At 45.6% G+C, this 21235-nt stretch overlaps 1 pseudogene across 1 annotated transcript; it reads right to left on the minus strand.

Moving 5' to 3' along the window:
* Positions 1-304: 304 nt before the first annotated feature.
* On the minus strand, positions 305-20893 carry LOC309799129 (solute carrier family 25 member 3-like; annotated as a pseudogene). Its single transcript has 4 exons — positions 20864-20893; positions 19677-20551; positions 2760-2889; positions 305-350 (listed from the first exon to the last, which is right to left on the minus strand). The product of its transcript is annotated as a solute carrier family 25 member 3-like (transcript).
* Between the last annotated feature and the right edge of the window lie 342 nt (positions 20894-21235).

Raw genomic sequence — 21235 nt, forward strand, 5'->3', positions numbered from 1 at the left:
ACCAGAGTTGAAGAGGAGTAGGAGATGAAGTTGGAGATAGGGTCCTTTCACATGAGCAGGGCACATCATTCTGTCTGCCCAAGCCAGAGGCATGGGCGTTGGGTATTCACATCCTAGCCTGAGCTCCATTGCAAGTTAGCCACTGACTGCCCATCTGTTAGGCTCAGAGGACCCAGAGGTGAAGGGGCGTGGCCCTGTCTTGGAACAACACTCTAGCTGTCTGGGAGACATGTGTAGACAGACAGCAACAGCGCCTTAAGATCCAGGCTAGAAAGAAGGACAGTTAGGGGCTGTGACCTTAACCCTAGAGGTTGAGGTTGGCCCCGGAGATGGCAATGAAGGAGCTGGGTCTGGAAGGATGGTGAGGAGTCAGCCAGTTGAAGAAGGAGGCTGGGAGGGGAGGTAGGCCTGCCAGGCAGAGAACCTGCAGGAGGAGGGACCCAGGAAGTCAGAGGGGTAGAAAGGGAAGACCTAGGCTAGAGTGGTTGGCAGAGACCAGATCACAAGGTGTCATGATGTATTGCCAAATCCAGGGGTAGATTCCCCCCAGGGGGCTAGGGGAGCCCTGAAGGTCATGGATGGGGGAAGGAGGTCTGACTTGCAGAGATAACCCATTCAGAGAAGAGGGAGAACTAGAGGAGGGGATGAGGCTGGGAGCAGGGTGCCTGGGAGGGTAGTGTAGGAACCAAGACCAAAGGTGACCGTGACCTGAACAAGCGTGATAGAGAAGGTAGCCCATCAAGACCTGTTCAGAAGAGAGAATGGATAGCCTGTGGGAAGGGATTCCCGGGGGGTTGCTGGTGGTGCCAGCAGTTCAGCCCTGGAACACAGAGGTTGAAATTTCCCAGGGAGAGCCGGAGCCAGGGGACAGGGCTGTGGACAGAAGGTTCAGGAGAGGAGTGAGGGGTTGAAATTTCCCAGGGAGAGCCGGAGCCAGGGGAGAGGGCTGTGGACAGAAGGTTCAGGAGAGGAGTGAGGGGTTGAAATTTCCCAGGGAGAGCCGGAGCCAGGGGAGAGGGCTGTGGACAGAAGGTTCAGGAGAGGAGTGAGGGGTTGAAATTTCCCAGGGAGAGCCGGAGCCAGGGGACAGGGCTGTGGACAGAAGGTTCAGGAGAGGAGTGAGGGGTTGAACTGGAGGTTGGGTGGAATGGGGAGAATGACAGTTCTGAACATCCAGAAGTGCTGAGAAGCCAGCAGTGCTCAGTCACCCGGGTAGGCATGGAAGAGGGAGACCCTTGGACTGTCCCTGGGTCTGGTTTGCCAGGAGGGTGCAGGGAAGGACTGGGGCACAGGTGTGCGGCTGGAGTCTGGGCCTGGTGAGGAGGGAGCGTGGGGCCAGGACACATTCACAGACTATAAAATTTCCAGGATCTGAAGGAAGCCACAGACGAGGCTCATGTCATGAACTTCTCCAGACAGTAACTGTTGGTGCCAGGATGACCCGTGTTCAACCTTAGGGGGCTCCACAGTTAACAGGGGCCAGACCCCCAAACAGCTGCTTTAAGCACAGCGTTTGCTGCCCCTCTTCCTTCCTGCAAGAGGCTGGCTGTGTTGCTGGATCAGCAGGAGCAGCTCATCCAAGCAAGTGTCTCCCTGGGCGACCGCACTTCAGGACACGCAGGCCCAGGACCGAGTGGACAGCAGGAGTGCTGTACCAGGAGCGCAGGGATATCACCCGCAGCTCTGCCACTGCCCTTGTTACTCTGCCCATGACCCAGGTGAGCACCAAGGTCCCTTCCAGCTCTTTGAAGCCATTAATGCCAACTATGAAAGGAGAACACATCAAAGAAGGGAAATTTTTTTTTTTTTTTTGCGGTACGCGGGCCTCTCACTGTTGTGGCCTCTCCCATTGCGGGGCACAGGCTCCAGACGCGCAGGCTCAGCGGCCATGGCTCACGGGCCCAGCCACTCCGCGGCATGTGGGATCCTCCTGGACCGGGGCACGAAGCCATGTCCCCTGCATCAGCAGGCAGACTCTCAACCACTGTGCCACCAGGGAAGCCCCCAAAGGAGAGAAATTTTAAGAGAAGTGGTCATAGGGCAGATTGCAAACTCTCTCACAGGGCAAGTGAAACTCACCCATGATGGAGTTTAGGTCCAAGTGCCAGGGCCTGGTTGGGAGTTTAAATACTGTTGGAGAGCTCAGGGAAAGGAGAATTCCCCATGCACTCGGGAGGAGGGGCGGCCTCTCTCCCTGATGACCATCTGTTTCTGTTCTCAGGGCAGTGTCTCAAATGTGTCACACTGGCCATGTTTTAAAGATCTTGGCAATAGACAAGTCCAGTAAATAGGACACCTGGAGTGTGCCAGGTGCCATGCTAGGTGCTGTACGTGTGCACTTCTCAGCTTCAAAACCACCTCTGGAGGTGAGTACTATTATCCCCACTTTTCCTATGAGGAAATCGAGGCTTGGATGGGTTAGGGAACCCGCCCGGTGGCTGTGCTGGAATCTGAATGCACAGCTGCTGACCCCAGGTCTATCTGCCCACAGGGAGGCCCAGGGACCTTCAGTCTGTCCAGGCAGAAAAAAGGATCACTGCTATCGGGCCATAGAGTTTTCCGTGGACAACACGAGATGTTTAATTCACCCCGAAGGTCCAGGTAGGTACCCCCAAGGAATTTGCAATGTGAACAGCAACCTTAGAGAAGTTTTAGGGAGACTGATTTTATGGGGTTTAGACCCCTGGGAGAGGCAAGCCCCCTAAACAACCAGCGGCAGGGCCAGGCTTGCAGCTGCTGAGACACTGTTACCCTCTCACAGGAACACGACCCGGGAGCAGCTCCGTTGTGACAGCGTCTCTGTGGTCTGAGCACCACACATCTGCCTGCTGCTCTGCTGCCGACAACAGGATGTGACAGACCAGCCCCAGGGCGTGTGAGCGGTGGGGTCTGGGAGGAGAACAGCGTGTGCTGTGAGGGCTCCCCCTCTCCTCCTGAGGCCCCCAGCACCAGGTGTGGACCTCCATCTGTGCGGGCATCGCTCACTCCTAATGCAGCCTGGCAGGTGCTCTGCCGAGGGGAAGCGGGATGAGGATCTGGCTGCAGCCCTGACTCATTTTTGTGGCAGGAGATTGATGAGCTGTTCGAGGGGGACTGCACGCGCTCTAGTTCACTGCCTTCAGGAAAGGATCAAGCTGGTGGAAACGAATTCAGTCGTTCCGATTTAGGGAAACGCGTCTTGAGGCCTTTCCCTTCCTTTTTGGGTCACTCCTGGAGTCTTACATCTTCGATTGCTTTTTATTCAAAACAAATTTATTTCTAAAGCATTGGCCCATTGTCATTTGAGAAACTTTATTCAGAGTGGAGTTGAAGGAGCTGGTCGGGTACCTTCTAACCACAACTTGGGCCTGCAAAGACATGGTGTACTGTGCCCCACTGTATTGATATTTTGCTTTTAGAAGGATGGCTTTAATGTTCAGACACTATCTGACTGCTGTGCCCACTACAATTATGGATAATTATGATGTCTTGCTGAGAAATCACAGTGGGATATGGGCTCTGCAGAAGAAGACAAACTGACACACACGTTCTTGCCTGGTAGCTTCAGAATCTAAATAGTCGTATTTAGATTTCAGTCATGGTGTGAAGCGTGACAAATTCTCTCATGCTGTGTGTGTGTGTGTGTGTGTGTGTTTGGGGGTGGGAGGTGTCACTAAAAGTACTTCTAAAGAAAAAACCCTTTCCCAACAGTGCAAGTGGAGGTAATCAGTAATCTAAAAGGCGGTAAGAAGTGGGGAAATAAAGGACTAAAATTTTAGGGTATTTTAAGACTGAAAACGAGGCTTTGTTTGTAACATACTCATAAAGAGAATGTCAATCTTTCAACAAAGGCTGCAATTACCAGAGTGACAGTCCTCTGGTTCTCATTCCTTAATACAGCAAATATTGATCACGTGCCACCATGTACAAGATTCCAAGCATGCCAGTTTTGAAAAACAATAGAAATCCCTAAATATCAAATTCTATTGCTATACATGTTACAATCACTCATTGATAAGACACATTTTTTTAAATTACCACTATTAGATTTGTAAAGGTTAATATGCTTTTTTACTCAGTGATTCAGATCCTGGAACAGACCCTCATAAGGACAAACCGTTTTTAAAATATAGTGGAAGCATTCATCACGTAGAATTAATCCTGGCATTTGATGTCCTAGTGCATTTCCAGAGTGGGCCACACACTCTTTCGAAGAAGTGTTAAATAAGAGAGGGTCCTGCATAAACAGATGGGGGCGAGAGCCTGGATAGACAAGGGAGATGAGGGAGCAGGTGGGCCTGGAAGCAGAGCAAAACACAGGAAGGAGAGCAGGTTAGAGGAGCAAACTGGGTGAGCCAGCTCGTATGAGAGAGGCTCATCTTAGGTGAGGGTTACACGTAGCTTCCCAGAGCCTCTGCGGACAGTGACTGACTTCTGTTCAAACCCCACGGTGAGGCTTGACTCACAGTTCTGTGGCTTCCTAGCTGCGTGGCCTTCGGCATGTTAACTTAGTTTGTCAGGTCTCAGTTCCTCATCTGTAAAACGGAGCCCTTTCTTATGGGCCTGTTGTGAGGACTCAGTGGGTTCATCCATCTAGACCAGGGGTCCCCAACGCCCTGGGCCACGGACCGCGACCAGTCGGCGCCTGTTAGGAACCGGGCCGCACAGCAGGAGGTGGGCAGCAGGTGAGCGAGCGAAGCATCATCTGCCCTCCCCATTGCTCGCGTTACGGCCTGAACCACCATCGCTCGCCTTACAGCTTGAACAAACCCCACGCCCAAACCGGCCGTGGAAAAATGGTCTTCCACGAAACCAGTCCCTGGTGCCAAAAAGGCTGGGGACTGCTGATCTAAAGGGCCTGACACAATGTTCAGAAAGTGTTAGCCATTGTTATTCAGAGGAGTGAGTGGGTATTTTTCATTGTTTGACCATCCAACCTCCAAATCTCTTCCTTTTGTGTGGGTCCTGGTGGCAGTCAGGGCTTACCCTGCACAAAGAAGGCAGAAGCTGGGCCTGGGGGCAGCCAAATGCATGCCCCCTCCTGGAAGCTTAGTCCTGAGGGAGCCAGACTAAGGTTCTGACTGTGCTTAGAGATGATTTGCAGAGCTGGTGGCCTTGAGGAAGGGGTGGCTGGGCTGTGTGATGGGGCAGCCAGACTTTGCCTGTGGTAAGTTGGCATGACCCCGGCCGCCTAGCCTGCCTAGCTCTGGCCTACTATTCTTCTTTTCTGCTGAGTTAGCCAGAGGTCGTCCTGTGATTCGCAACCAATAACTCTATGAGGAGCCATGCTCACCGGTGTTGTCAAACACCACTGCCCCTACAGATTGGGGGAGGGAGCACTGCCCTCTGCAATCCCCTCAGACTGTGGAAAGAAGCCAGCCCCCAAATCCACCAAAGAACCAAAGATGACCTCAGAGTTGCCCAGCAAGACCCCAGGGCAGAAATCCCACATAGGGAGATCTTGGCAGACTGCTCTGAAGGGCCGAAGCATCGTGGCAGAACCCTTAGGGGGGCAAGACTGGGATGAACCACACACTGTACCTCTGAACTTGGAAATGGCAGGGGGCTGGGAGGCTGGGGTGTAGGGGAGATGAACAAACATTTACTCAGGACCTAAACCGTGGCTTTTGGGTCTCTAATCCTTTATTACTGTGTTCCTGCCAACTGCTTCTTTGCAGGGAACATCAGAGTTTTCTGCAAGTGGGGCAAGGGTGTGTTTATCAGCTTGTTGCAAATTACATGGTAAACACCATCCCCCTGGTTGAGGCACTTACTGAGTCTCTTTGTTAGATTAATAAGATTACAACAATCTGGGCAGACTTTCAAGTGTTTATTTTCAAAACCTTATTTCAGAGGGTGGTGGTAACATAGTACCAGGCCTTTCTGAATTCTGCATGTTTCTGCTCTAAGCATTTATTTCTCCACATATGGGGCAGAAAAGGTCATTAATCCTCAACCTCTGACAATCTATAGTCAGTGCCCTATAGCCCATTTTTTGATCTTGAACTTAATGCTTATTTTCACACCTCCATGGTGTCACCCTTGTCCCACAGACTTTAAAGGGCAGACTGTCCCTCAGTTTGTAACTATATACATTGCAGCAAAATTGACTCAAAGCAAAATTCTGTAACACAAATGCTATTTTCCCGTTGACTCATATTATTACATGATGGATGTTGCAGCTCCTTGGCAAAAACACGCCACCTCCACCCTCAGGGCCGTGAGGGAGAGTTCTGGGGGACCTGGGGGCACAGCTGGCATGGTGGCCGGGGCAGCTTTTCTCACTGCACTGGGGAACGTCCCATCATGACTTACTGCGCAGCTCTGGGCCCTGTGTGCTTCAGGGACTGCGGGGGGATAGGGATGACTGAAAGCCATGCCTGCCTTCACCGCAGTTCCCCGACACCCTAAGTGGTCTCACACTCCCGGCCCAGGTTGACCAGTTCCCTCAGCTTGCTACGCCCTTCCCCACCTCGTAACATCCATCCAGACCCAAGCACAGGGCTGCTCATCTGGGACTCATCCCTGAGCTCTCAGCCTTCCCATATTCCATAGTCATATTGGTCCCTGGGCTCCCCACCCGGTTTTAGATGTGACTGCCTTCCTGTCTGATTCTCTCATAATGCCTGTACTCTTTGGGGGCATTTCAAATTCATCTTTATACCCTCCATGGTGAGCTTACAACGTACCAAATATTGGGAATTTACTTATTGTTAAATGAGTAAATGGATGAATGAATTAAAAGATGAATGAGTACATAAATGGAGACACAAATAGTAGACAAAAGTCCACTAATAGGAGGTAAAAATAGTAATTAGCTTTATCTAAGGGCTTTTCAGTTTACAGAAATTTCATACTCATGAGCTTATATGATCCTCATGGCAAATTAGAAAGGTAGTTACAGGACTTCCCTGGTGGTCTAGTGGTTAAGATTCCACGCTCCCAATGCAGGGGACCAGGGGTCGATCCCTGGTCAGGGAACTAGATCCCAAGTGCCGCAAGTAAGACCCAGCGCAGCCAAATAAATAAATATTTTTAAAAAGAAAAAAAAGAAAGGTAGTAACAATCGTTTGAATTTCACAAAGAGGTTAGATAATAACAATAATAATAGCTCTAATGTCTGAGGACTGACTGTGTGTCAGTCACTCAAACAGCGTGCTCTGTTAATCCTAAAACCACTGTGCAAGGTAAACCATCATCTTTCACAGTCGGAGAAACTGAGTCTCAGAAACTTGTCTAAAGCCAGAGCCAGGATTGGAACCCACATTTTGGGACTCCAAAACCTGTTTAGTCTCTGACACAATATTGGCAGACAGAGGATGGAGCCAATTCCAGCCAACCAAAGTGTCCCTGAGCTAACTCTTGAAGGACTAACGTGAAGATCAGTGAGGGATGGACAGCCCGGTCAGTGGGATTGACACGGGCAAAGGAAGGGAAGTAAAAGCAGGCAGGCCAGGCTTGGACCCTGGGACCTGAGAGACAGTGTGAGGTGTGGGCAGTGGCGTGGAAACGATCAATGCCAGGGGCCAGGAGGAACCATGTCATAACAGGCCTCAGATGCTCTGGGGTAAGGTGCTTGGGCTTTATTTTCTGCCCAGTGGAACAGAAGTGGGTGGGATGAATACTGCAGGGCCTTTGAAGTATTCTTCTATGTTAAGGAAGGAAGAAACTAGAGGCAACAAGACCAGCCTATGGCAATAATTTGGACAAGCCATAAAGTAACCTTGCACGTGTAGTGAAGTAGAAATAAAAGGGGGAAACAGATCTATGAGATGTTGAGAATATTTTCCATACCTCTCTCCTTCCCTGTTCTTGAAAATCTTCCCCATCTTTTTTTTTTTTTTTTTTTTTGAGGTACGTGGGCCTCTCACTGCCGTGGCCCCTCCCGTTGCGGAGCACAGGCTCCGGACGCACAGGCTCAGCGGCCGTGTGGGATCTTCCCGGACCAGGGCACGAACCCGTGTCCCCTGCATCGGCAGGCGGACTCTCAACCACTGCACCACCAGGGAAGCCCTTCCCCATCTTTTGCTGGTTCAGGCCTCTGTGCTTCATACTTAGTATTCCCTCTACCTCAAGTGCTCTTTCTTCTCCACACTCCCACCGACCTGGAGAGCACCTATTCATCCTTCAAAATCTTGTTCAGATGTAACTCTTCCAAAAAGTGTTTCCTTACTACAAGACTGATGGAGTTAATGATCCCATTTTGTGCCACCTTCATACTTTGTACATAATTCTGTTGGGGAATCAATGCCAATGTCGGTTTGTTTACACATATCTATCTTCCCTGACAGACAGTGAACTCAATGGTTGGGACTATTTTTTTTTTTTTTTTTTTTTGCGGTACGCGGGCCTCTCACTGCTGTGGCCTCTTCCGTTGTGGAGCACAGGCTCCGGACGCGCAGGCTCAGCAGCCATGGCTCACGGGCCCAGCCGCCCCGCCGCATGTGGGATCCTCCCGGACCAGGGCACGAACCCGTGTCCCCAGCATCGGCAGGCGGACTCTCAACCACTGCACCACCAGGGAAGCCCATGGTTGGGACTATTTTCATCTTTGTGTTCCTGTGCCTAGGGCAATGTCTGACAGGCGCTAAGCACGATGTTGAATGAATGAATGAATGAATGCACGCACACATGCCTGAATGTATGAATGAGTAAATGAGTGAGTGAAGACATGATCTCCTCTCTCTTTTCCAGCCATTCGGATGTCCAATAGAAGTAAGCTACACTTGTCTTTCTCTCTCTGATGAGGTACTTTGCTTTGAAAAATGCCTTTAATTTAGAATTTGTTTTTGTAAAATTAATGAGTGTCTCATTGGCAAGTTTGAAACATTCAGACCAAGCAAAAAATGGTTGGGGGAAGGGAAAGGAAAGCAGAGGAGAGAGGGGAAAGTTGGTGGGGCCACTGGCCTGCAGTTACAGTTTTCCCTGAGCATGATCAGGAAAAACAAAACACCCAGCCCTGAGCTTGTCTGTTAACAAGTGACCTCAGACAAAGGCTTTGCTTCACCTCCTTCCATTAGCTCACAAGAGGAGCCAAAAGGAAAAGACTTTGAAAATGGTGAGAAACACCATAAAAGAGACATATTATTCTGCCTGGATGAGAAAATACGGCCTTGTGAATGAAGTGCTGGATTCCCATGCTCACCCAAAAAAAAGATGATTTTAATGTTAAATGTATTCCTTTCACTTACTAAGACATCCATTAATTAGGGAGAAAACATTTTCTAAAATATAAACTTAAATCTGTTAATAAGCACAAATCTTCACAGAAAAGTAGGAGTAAAGTACATGGAGACTAGCAGCCTAACCTCTGACGGAAGCCATCTGTGACTTCAGAACAAGCATTTTTACTGACTGGAGGTGGCACACTGTTGTGAAATGCTAAATTAAATACCACTAAACATTATTATGCCTTCAAAACGTAGTTACAGGCTTCAATAAACACACTTTTATCACAAGAACACACAATCTAAAGCCAAAATAATTTGGTTTAATGTGCCAAAAATATGCTCACCCCATACATTGTTAGAAAGAGCAGTAGGAAAAGAAATCTAAACTTTGCAGCTAATTCATTTGATGGCAGCCAACGTCTCCTATCTCCCTTGGCAAGAGGGCCATTTTCTATGTTGTATTTTGCACACAGAAATCTGCATAGAGTGATTTGCATACCAAAAACACACTTGTGAAAGAAACTGTTTGCCTAGGGGCCAGGGAGACATGGGGTTGCCGCGGTTGGCTTCTATACTCACAGCAGACTAGGCTACTTGCTTTTCATTTCCCTACGCACTGCATTTCCCACAAAGGGTTATGTACTTTACGATGCATTAAAAATTAAAGCAAATAAATCCTGTATATAACCAAGAACAACAATACAACACAACACAGGCTAAATCTTTCCATGCTAACCGCCTTCCTTTACTAAGGGACTGGTAAAATAATAAGTGCTATAATATACTGAGCTTTTATTTTATACCATGTGTTTTACATGATTTCTTGCTAATTCTCACAATCAGTCTTCAAGGTAAGTGCTGTGGTTCCCCATTTTCCTTATGAGGAAACTATGACTTGGGGAGGTAAGGTAACCTGTCAAAGCCATGAAAAGCCAGTGGTGAAGCCAGGCTTGGAAGCCTGGTCTGATTGCTCCACCCTTTCCTGCCACCCCCACCTCCACTGTCTCTCTTTCCCCAGTTTTGCCAAGACCATTGTTCCATTTCCGAGGGCCGAGTCCGGGGGTCTGAGGTGGTGGGGACTCATGCAGGGAAAGGTATACCACTTCAGTTTCCTGGCATTGTTTCTGACTGGAGCCTGGAAGCAGGACAGCCAGTCTCAAGGCTCAGTGAAGGTGGCCAATAAGCTAGCTCAGTGACAGACATGGGGTGAATGGGCAATGGCCTGTGATTCAGAGGATGTGTGGGGGGAGAGACAGATTGGTCGCTGCACAAAGAAGGTACATGGTAGTTGAGATGCAATGGAACCCTCCCACTCGGTGCCCATGCGCTATCACCGATTCAGGGCCAGCCCAGCTGTATTCTTGGAAACACAGAATGGTTTTGTGTGTGCTTAATTATAATGCTACTTACAGAGAATTTATCAGCAGCAAATCGGATGCTTGGTGTATTTCTTTATTTTTTTTTTCACATCTTTATTGGAGTATAATTGCTTCACAGTGGTGTGTTAGTTTTTGCTTTATAACAAAGTGAATCAGCTATACATTACATATATCCCCATATCACCTCTCTCTTGCGTTGTCTCCCTCCCACCCTCCCTATCCCACCTCTCTAGGTGGTCACAAAGCACCAAGCTGATCTCCCTGTGCTATGCAGCTGCTTCCCACTAGCTATATGTTTTACATTTGGTAGTGTATATATGTCAATGCCACTCTCTCACGTCGTCCCAGTTTACCCTTCCCCCCACCCCGTGTCCTCAAGTCCATTCTCTACATCTGCATCTTTATTCCTGTTCTGCCCCTAGGTTCTTCATAACTTTTTTTTATTTTTTGGCTTGGTGTATTTCTTAAGGAAAAAAAATTGGTAATGGCTCTTTGAAATTTGTTCATCTGATGAATCCTTTGCATTTTTCCGGTACGCAGCATTTGAAAGAAATTGGCCATTTCTGGAAAGTCAGTGGGGAGAAAAGTGCAGAAAGAAAAGAGTGAGGGTGACTATAAAAAAGGTTTACAAACATTTTCTTTCTTTTAAGATGTTTCTTCTCACCTGGTTTCTCTTTTACAGAGCATGATAGCAAACTTTAGATCTAATCATCTCTCATTATCCATGGACCGCCATTGTCCAGATTTCTGGTTTTGAGACTTCATTATGGATTAGTCACTGTTAGAAAGGAGTTTTTCTGACACTGTCAGTAATAAATCCCTTGTGATATGATCTATAGTAGCTCTGTCTCAGAGCAATTTCCAAGCTAAAGGAAGTAATGCGACAACAAAACTGTTTTGGGGGCAGGCAAATCTGGTTTGAATCCTGGTTTTCTCACTATGGTTTTACCTTACTTTGAGCCTCAGTTGCCTCGTTTGCGAAAAAAGGAAAAGAATATAAGGGCAAACCCTGGTTGCCTACCCAACAGCCATTTACCTCGTCTTCCATGCTAATGACAACAGAAAATCTTGGTTTTGCTCAGGACTCCATGTGCCTAATCCCCGCAGATGTGTCACATTGATCTAAGTCCTCCGTTTTTGTTGTCAGTGATTGGTTTATAGGGGCTACAGGAAAGCATGTGACCTAATTCTGGCCTATGAGGCCAAAGGGGAAATCAGCCAGAAGCTTGTGAGAAAGATTTTTCTCTCTGATAAGAGAGACATGTGAAGAGAAAGCCCATCTGCCTTTGCCTTCCTTGCTTCCTGATCTGGACGCTGTTGCTGAGATGTGATGCTTGGTATGGTGGCAGCCATCTCTTGAACACAAGGGGAAACATCACGGACACACTACAGACGGCAGAGAAGAAGGACCAAGAGCACCTAGGTCCCTGGGGACAACACTGATCTACTGAACCAAACTTGGTCCTCCTGTCTCCAGATTTCTTGTTAAAAATCAATGTCTTTATGGTTTAACCTGTCGTGTAATAGATTTTGTGTTGTTTGCAGCAAAAAAAGAAAAAAAATTCTAACTTATACAAGTAACAAACTCACAAAATGGTTGTAAATAAATGATACATTGTATGTAAAGTTCTTAGCACAACGCTTGGTGCAGTAAATGGTTGCTATAAATATTAGTAACAGCATTTATCAGATATAGGTAACAATCTAAAAAAGCAAAAGTTTCAAAATACAACACAGATGAATAAGGTGAATGATAACTGATTTAGCGCAACCAAAAAGCTTTATATTCTTGGTAAGAGTTGGGGGAGACATTAAGGTATGAGAAAATGATTACAGTGACAAATCCTCATATCTGGCAGTAGGATGTAACTACAGCCAGAATTCGAGCACTACTGGGGATGAAGGGACCGTGGTTCTTTGCCAGGTTTCCATCCATCCTCTTAAAAACGGACAATCACCCTGTCAGCAGCTCCGATTCCTGTCTGAAGCCTGACAATTAAGTGTATTTGTGACAATTATGTGAATTACCAGCCTTGCAAAGGGGCAGAGTTCTTTCAACTCACAGAATCTCTTTCCAGAATACCAATTTTTTTTTTTTTTTTTTTTTTTTTTTTGGTGGTACGCAGGCCTCTCACTGCTGTGGCCTCTCCCGTTGCAGAGCACAGGCTCCGGACGCGCAGGGTCAGTGGCCATGGCTCACGGGCCCAGCCGCTCCGCGGCATGTGGGATCCTCCCAGACCAGGGCACAAACCCATGTCCCCTGCATCAGCAGGCGGGCTCTCAACCACTGCACCACCAGGGAAGCCCCAGAATACCAAGTTTTACTAGTATTTTCTGAAAACATGTTTTATGTCTTTATGGCGGGAAAGAAATACTGATAAACATATATTAAAAATATAATAATTTAGAAATATCATTTCCTTAGAAATAGCCTACCATTTTGGAGCACTGTGGTAACTCACAGGACTACCTATAGTTTACTCATGAAATCACCAATTTTTGAAATAACCTACTAGAACACAAACTAAAAATACAGTAAAATAACATGTGAAAGTACCTAGCTAACAGAGGTAATATCATATAGTAGATACTCAATAAATAATCTTAGAGTAAACCAGATATTTTCCTTCACTCTATGTTTTAGTAGAGGCAAATGACAAGATTTCAAACTAACACTGAGGATTAAACACACGCACACGCATACTCACATCCATATCCATTTATGTCTAGAGTCTATGTACATCCATCCACAAAAGCCCTACTACGCCTTCTATAGTTATTCAACAAGCATTGATTTTCATAGCATTGATTTTCATAGCTGATGGCCCATGAGGCTTTACAAAGCTTTGTGCAGAGGCTTTACAAAAAGTTATTTACAAAATAATCTCTAAATTATTAATCATATTCAGCATATTATAAAAGAGAAATTAATCAAGGATTGTAAACAAAAGGGGATTTTTAAACCACCAATTCCTGAATGTTTCTGGTTAACTGAGATTTTCTTGGACACTATACATACACCTGCTTTTCACAAAATCCATCTGTTCCCCTTTCTTCCTTACAATAGAGGGCAAAATTGTTGGTGCCTCAACACCTTACATTGCGAGATGATTCTCCAAAATTAATCATCTCTGCGTCACTAGAAACGAAGAGATTTTTCATTCCTTAGAGGCAATTTCCAGCCTTCACAACATGGTGGATTTTTTCCTACTCATTTATATGGAATTTAACACGTCACAGACAGCAGTTTACATTTGGAGCTGTAGTCTTAACTTGATTGAGGAAGATAGAGGTAAGGGCTGTACTTTAAGGAAGAAATAGATATTTAAGGTGCATTTTATAGTCTCATGATATTTTTATAACAGCTTTATTGAGATATAATTCACATACCATGAAATCCACCCTTTTAAAGTGTGTAACTCAACAGCTTTTACTATACTCACAATATAGTGCAGCCATCACCACTAATTCCACAACACTTGCATCACTCCAAAAAGAAATCCCATACCCATCATCAGTCACTCTCAATCCTCCCTTCCATCCCTCAACTCCCACTCCAGCCCCTGGCAACCACTGATCTACTTTCTATGGGTTTGCCTAATCTGGACATTTCATATAAATGAAATCATACAACGTGTAGCTGTGTCTAGCTTCTTAGCATAATGATTTCAAGGTTCATCCATGTTGTAACATGTACTTTATTCCTTCGCTTCTTTTTACGGCAAATGGTACTTTATTCTCTTTTTATGGTGAAAATATTTCATTGTATGGATATACAACATTTTTATCCATTCATCAGTTGATGGACATTTGGGTTGTTTCCACTTTGGGGCTATTATGCATAAAGCATCACATGATAGCTTTTTTTATGGAGATGAAATTCATTTAACACACAACCATTTAAAAGTATAGAATTAAGTGGCATTTAATTTTTCACAATGTCCAACCACCACTTCTCTCCACTTTCAAAACTCTTTTATCACCCAGGGGAAAATACTTCATATCCATTAAATAACCACTTTCCATTCCCTTCACCCCGACCCCAGGTAATCACTAATCTGCTTTCTGTTTCTATGGACTTGCCTATTTTGATATATTATATAAAAGGAATCATACAATATGTGACCTTTGGTGTCTGGCTTCTTTCTTATCCAAGTTGTAGCATGTATCAGTACTTCATTCCTTTTTATGGTTGGATAATGTTCCATTGCATGCATATATCATAATCTGTTTATCTCTTCAACCACTGATGGACATCTGGGTTGTTTCCACCTTTTGGCTTCTCATGGTATTTTAACATTTCACTTGTCATCATCCTAGTCCAGGGTACCATTCTCTCACCTGGATTGCAGCAAGAACATTTTTTTAAATTAATTAATTTATTTTTGGCTGTGTTGGGTCTTTGTTGCTGCGCGTGGGCTTTCTCTAGTTGTGGCGAGCGGGCGCTACTCTTCGTTGCGGTGCGCGGGCTTCTTATTGCTGTGGCTTCTCTTGTTGTGGAGCGCGGGCTCTAGGCGCGTGGGCTTCAGTAGTTGTGGCACGCAGGCTCAGTAGTTGTGGCTCGTGGGCTCTAGAGCGCAGGCTCAGTAGTTGAGGTGCACAGGCTTAGTTGCTCCACGGCATGTGGGATCTTCCCGGACCAGGGCTCGAACCCACGTCCCCTGCACTGGCAGGCGGACTCCTAACCACTGGGCCACCAGGGAAGTCCCCAGCAAGAACATTTTAACCTACCTCTCTCCCTCTGCTCCATTTCTCTCCAGACAGTAAATTGAAGGTCATTTCACGCTTATAGTCCTTTGGGGGTTTTCCAACGGCTCTAAGAACACTCTAAGTTAGAATCTTCAACAAGAACTACAGAGCTTGCGGTGAATGTCTTCCTGTCTACTTTTCCTATTTCACTTCACATCGCGCTGTCTGCAACTGAAGGGCTCCAGCCAAAGTGAAGTCTTAGTTTCTCAAAACCATCAGTCCTTCTCTTTCTTCAGGGGAAATGCACATACTGTGCTGTGTATCTTCTCTTTGCTGGTCTACCTCCTACTTATCCTCTAGGTATCATCTCAAATGCCACTTAGATGTACAATCTTACAACACCCTACACTTCTTTGCAGCATTTGCACAATTGTAAATTTTTTTCCACTAGACTTTAAGCTCCACAAGGGCAAAGACCATGTGTTGTGCTCCTCATGAGAACTCTTCTGCCTAGAACAATGCTTGGCACATGGTAGATGTTGATCAACAGTGTTACAGACTGGGTACAGGCAGAATTAGCAAATTGTCTCTAAAATTTTGGATACTCTATAACTGAAGGTCTTAAAATATGCTAACTAAAATGGACACACATACAAACAAATCTTAGTTATAATTACATCGTTAGCATCCTCTCTACTCACCAACCCATCCAAATAACAGCATTTAGGAAAATAAGACAAAGCTTTATAAATAATACTAAAATTTAAATTTCCTTTCAAATAGTTCTTTGCTCATGATTTAAAAAATAATTGATCTTTAAGGTCACATAAAACAAGCATACTTTAATTGAATGGTTGCCTATCAAAATGTGTTCTTCTGACTTCAGAAAATTATTCTTGCCTTTGAAAGGATCTGAAGAAAAACTTTCTAAAGACACACTTGTACAGCAAGGAAAAATACTCATAACATTAATACTTTGATTCTTTCCAATCTTTATCAGTGTGGTTTAACATGTAAATATGGCCTTTGTTTTTCAAGATTTTACCTACTCTCTTTATTCACTTCTCAAAAGACAGATCAGTGGATGAGATTACAGCTCTCTATCATGAAATTAATCTCAAATACTTGAAAAAACTACTTTTAATCACCACCTGGGGGAAAAGATAAATAGCCCAAGCTAGCTTTTTTAGCTGTAGGAACTAAAGCTTAGAGGAAAAAATTAGAGAATGTGATAGGGTAAAGCCTCTTGTTGAAACTGCAGTACCACAAATTTTTTAAAAATTAAAATCACTGTTTTTATGATCATCAGTCCCTTCAAGTTAGGGATGAGGCACTGACCTGGTGCCAGAAATAATTTAAATATTAAATTAAATGTATTTAAGTATTTTGCAGTTTGATTACTTCTAAGTTATTACACAATAGGCTTTTCACAATTGAGACACATTACAAACTTTCCATTAGTGCAAAATAAGTAAAGTTTTATAGTATATACAAATAGAAGATTTAAAAAATATATTTTTTGAGGTATTAAAAAAAGCAATTTATGAAAAGTATAGTCATTGGTTATGTCAAGGTGCTGGGCTGGAGTGATGAAGAAAATGTGGACTCTGATTGAGACTGTATCAATTATTAGCTTTATGAGCAAGCTACCTAGCTTCTGAGTCTGTTTCATTAGATATAAAATGGACTACTTCAAAGATTGAATTGCATGAAAACGAATATAAAATGTCTAACAATACCAGACATAATCTATGGTTTTTCTAATTCTAACAGATATGCACGATTTCACAGAGTGGTAATTACAGACAAGGTAAAACACTGAATAGAAGTTTAAATTGTTCCAAAGGAATAGTAACTAGAAAAAAACACCTCATGACTCTGAACTCACATTATCTTTCTTAAATTATGTTTTATTCTTCATTGTTAGCTACCATGGTCCCTATTTATTCAGACATTTGTAAATTACCATGAACGATAAAAGGCAAATAGAAATCTAGGGACTGGGACTTCCCTGGTGGTGCAGTGGTTAAGAATCTGCCTGCCAATGCAGGGAACATGGGTTCGAGCCCTGGTCCGGGAAGATCCCACATGCCGCGGAGCAGCTAAGCCCATGCGCAACAACTACTGAGCCTGCATGCCACCTACTGAAGCCCGCACGCCTAGAGCCAGTGCTCCACAACAAGCGCAGCAAGAGAAGCCACCACAATGAGAAGCCCGCGCACCGCAACAAAGGGTAGCCCCCACTCACCACAACTAGAGAAAGCCCGTGCGTAGCAACGAAGACCCAACACAGCCGAAAGTAAAATTAATTAAAAAAAAAAAGAAATCTAGGGACTGAATATGAAAACTGCTGACCCAAACTAAGTAAACCCATCCTCTCAACCATGTCCATGACAGTAAGAATCATGCCAAACAGTTCTCCTTAGATTATACTTGTCTAAACATACACGTTGTATATTACAGAAATTATCTGGTGTTGTCAACAGAACAATCATGAAATACCACAGACCAGAATAATCGGTCTCCCACTTTCTTGAAACTCCATAGATTTTGTAGCAATTCCTTAAATTACATTACATTAGAAAGCAATTTACTTAATAAATTATTGACCAAAGAAACTTCCTACAAACATTTTACAACACTAGTCAAAAATATGTTTTAAAATTTTGCAAAAATGAAACTGCACAATTTATTTCCTCAAAATTTATCATTCTCCTTCCTTGAGAACTTTTCTTTTCCACAAACCTGGACACTAACTTCCTAGGGAAAGTGAAAGTGTCTTAAAAATACATAATGAGGGCTCCCCTGGTGGCTCAGTGGTTGAGAGTCCGCCTGCCGATGCAGGGGACACGGGTTCCTGCCCCGGTCCGGGAAGATCCGACATGCTGCGGAGCGGCTGGGCCCGTGAGCCATGGCTGCTGAGCCTGCGCATCCGGAGCCTGTGCTCCACAATGGGAGAGGCCACAACAGTGAGAGGCCCGTGTACCGCAAAAACAAAACAAAACAAAACAAAACAAAAAAACCCATAATGACCTGTCTCCTGCATCCTCCCTAACAAAATAGGAGCGCTAAATATAAATTTCATTGCATCTCATTCACAAGTTCTGACTTTTTTCCTCCAAGCTCTTTATTATCCAGTCAAGACGTTCAAACATACTTAGACACTTTTTTTCTGTTAACCACTAAACAGTTTACTATTACATAGTTAAAACATTAACATATCCTAAGTTTGTGGTTTTTAATACAAGTTGTTAGGGCAATTGTGTAACATTTTGGTAAATCATATCAAATATCATATTGAAGTTTATTTCTTATTCACATTCTACAAACATCTCTAATTCACAGAATTTCACTCATTTTATAGTTTCCCCAGCCAGAGATGTGAAGGCTACAGAAAACTGAAAACGTGCCTTATAACTTCAATAAATTTTATGAACCTCAACCACTGTAAAGATCAATGAAATATCTACCACATTAAATGAATGACATTTGTTACATTAAAAGTGAGATTTTTTCCTTTCAAAATTACAAAAAACATTCTTTAATATTTAACCAAAATTTGTTGGAATTTGTAGGGTTGTGTGTGTGTGTGTGTGTGTGTGTGTGTTTAAATGTCAGGGTGGTATGATTTTCTTTCGATGTATGGCTGTTGAAAGCTGAGTTGTACAAAAGAAATCTTTAGAGAACAGAGACTTTTCTTTACATACTTATTCCCAGAGCCTGCCCTTCATCTCATTTTGGTTTTCCACATTGATCCAATTGTAGCACTTCCTGGAGCGAGCTAGGTTCTAATCAGCAACATCAGGAAGAGAATAGGACAAAGCCAAATGAGAAAATGCAGATTTCATGTCATGCTCTTTGAAAACAGTGAATGTTTTCTAAGCTATCAGGCAATGTAAGTCACAACGTTTAAACATTAACGTTTAATAATTTTTACCTGTAATGGACATGAGCAGGAAATATGGAATGGGTCCTTTATCTATTCAATAGGTGCACGATTTCTACTGAGATGAGCACCATGTAGCAGAATTTTACTTTGCTCTCTGTCCCACATAGTTGTGCTGACCTTAAAACCTCATTAGTAGGCTATTCAGTAGTGATGCTTGGATAATCTCCACCGAATGGTGGATCAAAGAAGATGCAATCTAGAGGCACGAAATCACCTAACATTACTTCCTGTTAAGAATTTTTTCCTTATGATTGTGGAAAAGCTATTGAGTTAAAGCAACCATGCCGACTCCCCAAAGATAATGGTTCAAACCCCCAAAAGAAATGGTTGCAATTCTCTTGGATTGCCAGAAAGAAGGAATCAATCACTTAAAGAAGAGTCGGTCTGCGTGTTAAGTCACCTCTCCACAAACGTTAACATCCTACACACTAGTATTGTTTGAATGCAATCCTGCACCGAATCGAAATACTGGCCAACAGTGGCCACAGGAGTCATCCAATCCACGCCTACTTCGCTTCTTTAGGGATTCGGATGTTTGAGGGACCGGAGGGCGAGGCAGCTTGAAACAGACCTTGACCGAGTCACAGATGAACCACTGCAGCGCGGTCAGGATGCCAATCATGATGATCCGGGTGAACAGGCCCTTCCACATGGCCCCGAACCCCAGGTTGCGGAGAACCTCAAAGGCCGTGCTGCCTTTCTCCTTGTTCAGAACGGACATGACGGAATCGGCCGGGTGGGACACGACGGCGCAAAGACGCCAGCTATGTAGCCGGCCGCGAAGGTCATGGCCAGCTGCTCAGCTTTGGTGTACTGGCTCTGCGGCTTGGGCACCACGTACTTGGAGAGCGCCTCGACGGTGCGCTCGAAGCCGGCGAACTTCATCATGGTGTAGGGGATCTGCCGCATCCAGGGCGGCGCCACGCCTTTGTAGAAGGCCCACCGGCCCTCCTCACCGTACATCCTGGGGGCCGCGGCCCGAGGCGGCCAGGTACAGGCTGCTTCTCCACTCGTAGCCCTTCTCCTGGCCCAGGAGCTGCGCGTAGAGGGTCTATACGGAAGACTTCGTATAGGCCGAACTTGAAGAAGCCCTGCAGGGAGTAGCAGCCCAGGAAGGTCGGGGCCCAGCCTCGGGCCAGGCCGCGCAGCCCGTCGTTCCGCACCGTCACGCCGAAGCCGCTCAGGATGCCCTTGTACTTTCCGGGGTCCACCTGCATGCGGCACTTTACCAGGTCCAAGGGCACAATGGCCGTGTGCGTCAGCCCGCAGCTCAGCATCCCACCCAGGCCGCACAGCTGCAGGTACTTCGTGGAGCCGTACTCATAGCTGGGTTCCTCCGCAGCCTCCGCCCAGGGCCTGCCCTTGAGTCGGCCCGCGCTTCTCACCTGCAGGGTTCGGTAACTGCCAAAGTCATACGTGGCACGTCACACCGAGCAGTTAGCTCCGTCTATTCACACACTCCCCTCAGCCGGCGCTCCTTCCTCCCTCAGGGGCCCCGGTGCATTGCGCATGCATCTGAGTTTACCCCCGAGAGCCCGCCAACCCAAAGGTCAGGGTGAGGGACAGGCCGGCCGGCCCCCACAGGGCTTCAGTCGCGCTCTACCTTCACCTGCACACCCCCTACCATCGGCTGGGCTGCTTTGGGGTTACAGTCCCGCTCCTGAAATTTTAAGTAGGGGCATCACCCCGCCCCTCACCTCCAGGACCGCCCTTTGCCCCGCCCTCATGCCTTCGGGTGAATGGGCTTCTGGTAACGGCAGGAATCCCGCCCCTCAGCCCTTTTTAGCCAATGGTCAGTGGTCCCTAGGTCTCACTTTCGCTGGTGGGTAAGGCTTTCCGTGCCTAGAGTGGCTTCTGTCCGGCTCAGCGGCTTAGTCCAATACAAAGATGCTAAAAAAATAAATCAACAAGTACAAACATGGGTAAACACATGAATAGGCAAGTAAATAGATAAGGAGGTGAGTGAGAGGGCGAAGAGTCGCCATGCACTGTTGCCTTCCTGAAAGGCTTTTCTGGAGTCCTCACTCAACTGCCCGCTTATGGTAATGGTCATCTCCATGGCCACAGAG

The sequence above is a fragment of the Mesoplodon mirus genome, assembly GCF_964341445.2.
Source record: "Mesoplodon mirus genome assembly, chromosome: 3".
NCBI classification, from domain to species: domain Eukaryota; kingdom Metazoa; phylum Chordata; class Mammalia; order Artiodactyla; family Ziphiidae; genus Mesoplodon; species Mesoplodon mirus.